This window comes from Lagopus leucura, unplaced genomic scaffold, assembly GCF_019238085.1.
Source record: "Lagopus leucura isolate 7727_CA_CO unplaced genomic scaffold, USGS_WTPT01 Super-Scaffold_100026, whole genome shotgun sequence".
NCBI lineage: Eukaryota > Metazoa > Chordata > Aves > Galliformes > Phasianidae > Lagopus > Lagopus leucura.
This window is the reverse complement of record NW_024962277.1, coordinates 8,333,790-8,339,154: the sequence shown is the minus strand read 5'-3', so window position 1 is coordinate 8,339,154 and position 5,365 is coordinate 8,333,790. Positions and strand designations below refer to the sequence as shown.

The 5,365-nt window shown below is 65.4% G+C and overlaps 1 protein-coding gene across 1 annotated transcript in view; it reads left to right on the top strand.

Annotated features, from left to right (window-relative positions):
- The first annotated feature begins 3,688 nt into the window (after window positions 1-3,688).
- Window positions 3,689-5,365, top strand: part of SEMA3F (semaphorin 3F) — a 17,333-nt gene continuing 15,656 nt past the window's right edge. Inside the window, exon 1 of the mRNA XM_042880363.1 lies at window positions 3,689-3,703. The gene's annotated coding sequence lies outside the window, so the exon portion shown is untranslated. The remainder of the gene's footprint in view (window positions 3,704-5,365) is intronic.

The following is a 5,365-nucleotide window of genomic DNA, read 5'->3' as shown; positions in this document are numbered from 1 at the left end:
GTTGGAGCAGAGCTCTGCAATGGTTATTAAGCAGCACCCGAGGCATTTTCCCACCCCATGTCTCTGCACAGATCACACCGACGGTGGGAAAAAACGAAACGGCGCCAGCTCTGGGGCCCGTGACCTTTCTGCAAAGCCGTGAGCTGGATGATGTGGATCTGCAGCTCCCAGCAGGCTGTGTGTGCCCACTTGTGCCCGGGGCAGCTCGGCACATTGGCAGCCACGTGGCACAGGTGAGTGCTGCCCGCTGCGGTGATTCATCCCTGTTTCATCTCCCTTTGGCTCTCTGCTCCCTCAGCCTCACTCTGAATGATTCGCCCCAGGCTGTTTTTCTCCTCCATCAGCCGCTATGGCACAGAGGATCTCAATGACACCAGGTACGCCGCATCCGCCTGCGAGCCCCTCGCCTGCTCTCAACACAGGCTGCCAGCAGCCCAACATCCTCCATCCCATCCCAACATCCTCCATCCCCTGCCACTCCTGCTGCCCCAAACCCGATTTGTGCTCATGCTTCCAGACATTTACCCTCAGCCCAAGCCAACGGGGCAGCTTGAGCCCCATCCCATCCCCACACACACCCTTGTCACCAGGGGGGATGCGGAGGGGCTGCAGCACAGTGGGTCCCAGCTCGCCTTCCCTGGTGGGTTGAGTATTTTTGGCTGACAAAGAGCTAAAGGGTGGGGGGAAGAACAGAGGGAGAAGAGAAACAAAGAGGAAAAAGGCTCGTTTTTAATGGGGTTTGAAAATGGAAATTACCCTGCGGAGGTTGGCAGGGGGGCTGGGGGCTTTCAAAGCATCCTTCCTGCCCCAGCTGGTGCAGAGCTCCAGGCCATGCGTGGCTCTGAACCTGGGCAGGGACAGGGGAAGGACGCGGCTCCCACCCCTCAGACAGAGCCCGGGGGGCTGTGGGATGTGGGGTCCATGCCTGATGGGGACGGGGTCCTGTACCCCTGTGCTGGTTGCCACGGCGACCCGCTTTGCAGAGCGGAACATTACTTCTGCAGGATTTTTGTGGTGGGAAATGGATGGGGAGAGGGGAGGGCGTGGGCAGCAGGGAGCCAGGGGGTGGAGAAGGGGCTCAAACAGCCCCCAACTCCACCCTCCCACCCCAGCCAGGGGGTCTGCACCGAGCCTGTACATCCTCATTGTCCTGCAGAGGGATGAAGCATCCTTCTGGGGCACAGCAGCCAGCATCCCTCGAGGTGTCCTGGGGAGAAGTCCTGAGGGAAACCCCTTGATCCCGTGCCGAAACTCAGCAACAAGGAGCCTTGTGATGCCAAGAACATCCTGCAGGTGAGCACAAAGGGGTCAGCAGCAGGCAGCACCCGTGGCAGCATGCATACCGAGCACCAGGGCAGCTTTGGGTGACGTACCCCCACACCTCCCTGCACTGCTCCTAATCTCACCCCGTGCCCCAAAACAGCTCTCAGCAGTACTTCCCTTTGTAGACCCACGTGCATGGAGATGCCCCAGTTTCTGGCAGCCCTTGAGCCATCCCTGCTGCCACTTGCATGTCCTCCCCAGCTCCTTTGGTGCCCACTGATGCCCACAGCTGTGCCACTGACCCACTTACACGGCACGTCAGCATCTCGCAGCTCCCCATCTCCGCTGCCTGGCTGCCTTTGGTGGCCCCAGAAAACAGGGAGGTTATCCTAAAAGCCTTCATCTCCTGCAGGTGACACCAAGCTTGCGCTCAGCCCCTGCCCTGAGGGCGGCCCTGTGGGACACGCGGGGCTGCTCTCCATCAGGGCAGCCCCACGGGCAGCCCCCCGCTGCCTTTCCCAGCTCGTCAGCCTGTGAGTGGAGGAGATGACATCCCCGCCCCTGCCAAGACAAACACGGCGTCGGCCAAACACGCCGCGCTTGGCAAGCGCTGGCCATCCATCACGGCAGCCACCAGCCTCCCGGCACTGCCACAGGGCTCGGGGGTCTCAGCATGAGGAGTGAGGGATGGGACACACCAGGGACGCTGCCCATCCCTGGGTGACGGCAGGGTGTTGGGTCCCCAGCCCCTTGCCATGCAGACGGTGCCCCAGTAGCACAGCTTGGCTCTGGCTTGTCCCCAGGCAGAAACTTGGCCAGAGCTGTCTCCAGGCGCTTACAATAATAAAGTCCCATTTGAGCCAGTATCTGAGAGCCTGGCTGGAGGGGCAAAGGCTCAGCTATCCCGAACATGCATGGGGTTCCATCAGGGAAGCATCCCAGGGCTCCATCCTGCCTTTACCCTATGATTTTTGCCTCTTCTCTCCTGCTCTGCATGGGTGTGCCTTGCTCCTGGCTCCCTGCATCCATCCCTGCACCAACCCCTGCATCTACCCCTGCACCCCCATCTCTCCACCTATCCAGGACAGGGATGAAAATCCCTGTCCACGCATCCATCTCTGCATCTCTCCATCCCCATCACTGCGCCCATCCCTGCGTCCCCATCCCTGCACCCTGCTCCCTGCAGCACCGAGCTGGGGCACCTCAGGAGCCTGCTGAGCCTCCCCTGCTCAACTTGGGGCATACAGCCTACACAAATTGCATTCCTTGTGCTACACAGGACAGATACTGCTGCCTGGGCGAGCAGTCAGGCAGTTCTGGGTTACACAGGGGAGGAAGACAAGGGGAGAGCAGCTCTGATGCCTTGTTTAAATGACACACAAGGGTGCGGAGCTGAGCGCAAGCTGTGTCCTGGCGATAGGGACTCATGCTGGTAGGGGTTTTCCTACCCTCAGCTCCCCCAACCCGGAGCCCACCAGCACTGCAAGCAGTGATGAGGGCTGAGCACAGCCGGTGGCAGCGGCTGCCCCAGTTTTGTTGGCTGCAAAATGTGGGTCACCACCTACGGAGCGGTGACCGAGGGGACGTGGGGATGGTAGGTGACGGCTCGGTGGCCCTGCAAGGAAAGAAATGGAGCCGGGGAATGCAGGGAAGGCTTTGTGCTTAGTCCGGGCCTGGGGAAAGGGGCTTGGGAAGGGGGGGTGGGGGGGGGGGAACCACCGCCTCCTTTCCGACATTCCTGCAGAGCCGGGAGCTCCCCGGGTCGGGTTTCGGGCATTATTTGCACTGCTGATGCGAAGCGCAGGGACACGCAGCGCCGCACGCACACTGGAGAGAGCCGAGGGCAGGGCGTGCGGGGAGCGGCGCGGCGCGGGGCTGCGGGAGCGCTGCCGGGGGCTCTTTGCTCTTTGTGGCGGGCGGTTTCTCCCCGCGCCGGAGCCGCCGCCGCCCGCTGCCGCCGCCCCGGCGCCTCTCCCGCTGCGCCCGGGCACCCCGGTACCGCCACACAAAGGCGTCCCACCGCCCGCTCGGCTCCGTACCCCCGGGGCCGGGCCGCGCCTTCGGGGCCCGCCGATCGACCTCCCCCCTCCCCATCCCCCCCGCGTCGTCCCCTCGCGGCGCGGCTCAACAAAAGGCAGGAGCGGAGGTGAGCGGGGAGGGGCTCGAACCCGCGGCCCGGCGGGCGGGAGGGGCGGGGGAGGGGCGGGGCTATGCAAATGAGGCAGCGGAGCCCCATGGCGAGCGCACGGGCTGCGGCGCCCACTCGGAGCCGGGCCGCCGCCGCAGCCCCCGGCCCGCCCCGCCGCGGGTTCGAGCCCCGCCCGCGCCGCCCCGCCCCGCCCCGCACCGCCGCTCCATGGGCCGGGGACGCGGCGGTAGTTGCGGCCGCGACATGGCGGGGGGCCGCGGGTGCCCGGCGCGGCGCTGAGCCCCCGCAAAGGTAAGCGTGAGGAGGAGGGAGGAGGCGGGGAGCGCCGTCGCGACTATCGCGATTGTCGCCGCCGGGAACGGGGACCGGGCCGCCCCTGCAGCCCGCAAACTTTCCGCCCCGCGCAACTCACCGCGGCGGAGGCGCGTCCCGGCACCCACGCGTGTTCCGATCCCGCCCGCGTCCCGGCGCCCACCCGTGTCACGCTCCCTGGCTGCCCGCCGCCCCCCGCATCCCCGCGGGGCTCCCCGCTCCCCCCGTTCCGGCGGTACCCACGCGCGGCGTGGACGGCGGTGGGCGCGGTGGCGGTGGGATCGCTCGGGCTGCTCTTGTACGGCCGGCGCTGCCCGGGGCCGGGGCTGCGCTGCGGGGGGGTTCCGGCCGCGGGGTGAGAGGCGGCGCGAAGTTGTGCAAAGTTATTTCTCGGGGCTGCGGCGATTCTCTTTTCTTTCTTTCTTTTCTTTTTCTTTTTCTTTTCTTTTTTTTTTTTTTCCTTCTTTCCTTTTCTTTCCCTTTTTTCTTTCTTTCTTTTTTTTTAAATTAATTAATTATTTTTTAACCATTTTTCCTTTCCCGCTGCTCGTCGGGCTCTCGCTGCCCTCCCCCTGCCCACCCCGTTTGCTTTTCTCCCTCCCCACATCGCTCCCTGCTGCCCGCGGGGGTTCCCTCGGAGCGGCCGAGCCCCGCGCGCTCCATCCCATCCATCCCATCCATCCCATCCCGTAACGGGGAGCAGCCCCCGGCCCCGCTCCAGCCCTGCAATACCCGGGCGGAGGGAACGAGGTGGGGGGGGGGGGGGGGGGCCCCGGGGGGGGCCCGGAAGGCCCCCCCCCCGCCGCAGTTTCCAGTTTCCCGGAGCGCGCTGACCCCGAGGTGAGGGCTCCCGGTGCGCTGCTCCCGGCCGGGCCTTTTCCATGCAATGGGGCTCCCTAAGCCCCCCCCCAGGGCTCCCCCCGGCCCCCCCTTCCCCGCCGTCCCCTTCCTCCCTCCTCGCTGTGCGCTTTTCCCCTCCTCTCCCTCTTTTCCTTTGTTTGCCATCTCGCTCCCTGTCTCTGACGCGTACGCGGGCTCCATCCAAACGCAACAGTGGGATTTGCCAGAATTATTTCCTAAAAGCCGCCCCGGGGATGGGGGGGGCGGGGTGGGGGGTGGAATTAACTGCAACCAACTGCGGGTTGGGATGAAGCAGCGGGGGTCCGGCGGGCAGAGCCCCGGCTGCGGCACAATGGGTGTGCGCACGGAGAGAGAGAGAGGGAACCGAAATATTTAGGGAAACGTGGAGCCCCGGGGGGGGACACGCGCTGCACGGCCACCTTCCGGCAACAGTGCCCGCAGGGGAGCTCCTTGGGGACCGCAGTGGGGACACTGCCAGTCCCCAGGTGGCTCGGTGTGGTGGCATCCCGCTTTGCCCCCCAGGGCGCAGCGCGGCGGTGGCACGCAGCACCGTGCGCACCTCCGGATGTCTGAGCCCCCCGGGCACGTCCGAGCCCCGAGCTGAGGTCCGTAGCCCCGAGGTGTGTGCCCGGTCCCTCGGAGGTCCCCAAGCTGTGGGGACAGCAGGGCGGTGTGTGTGCGCCTCGTTGGAGGCAGCTCAGTGGCCCCACTCTGTGCGGAGCCCCGGGGAGCCCAGCTGCCTGGCACACAGCGCGGCTTCTTTTTCTTTTTTTTTTCCTG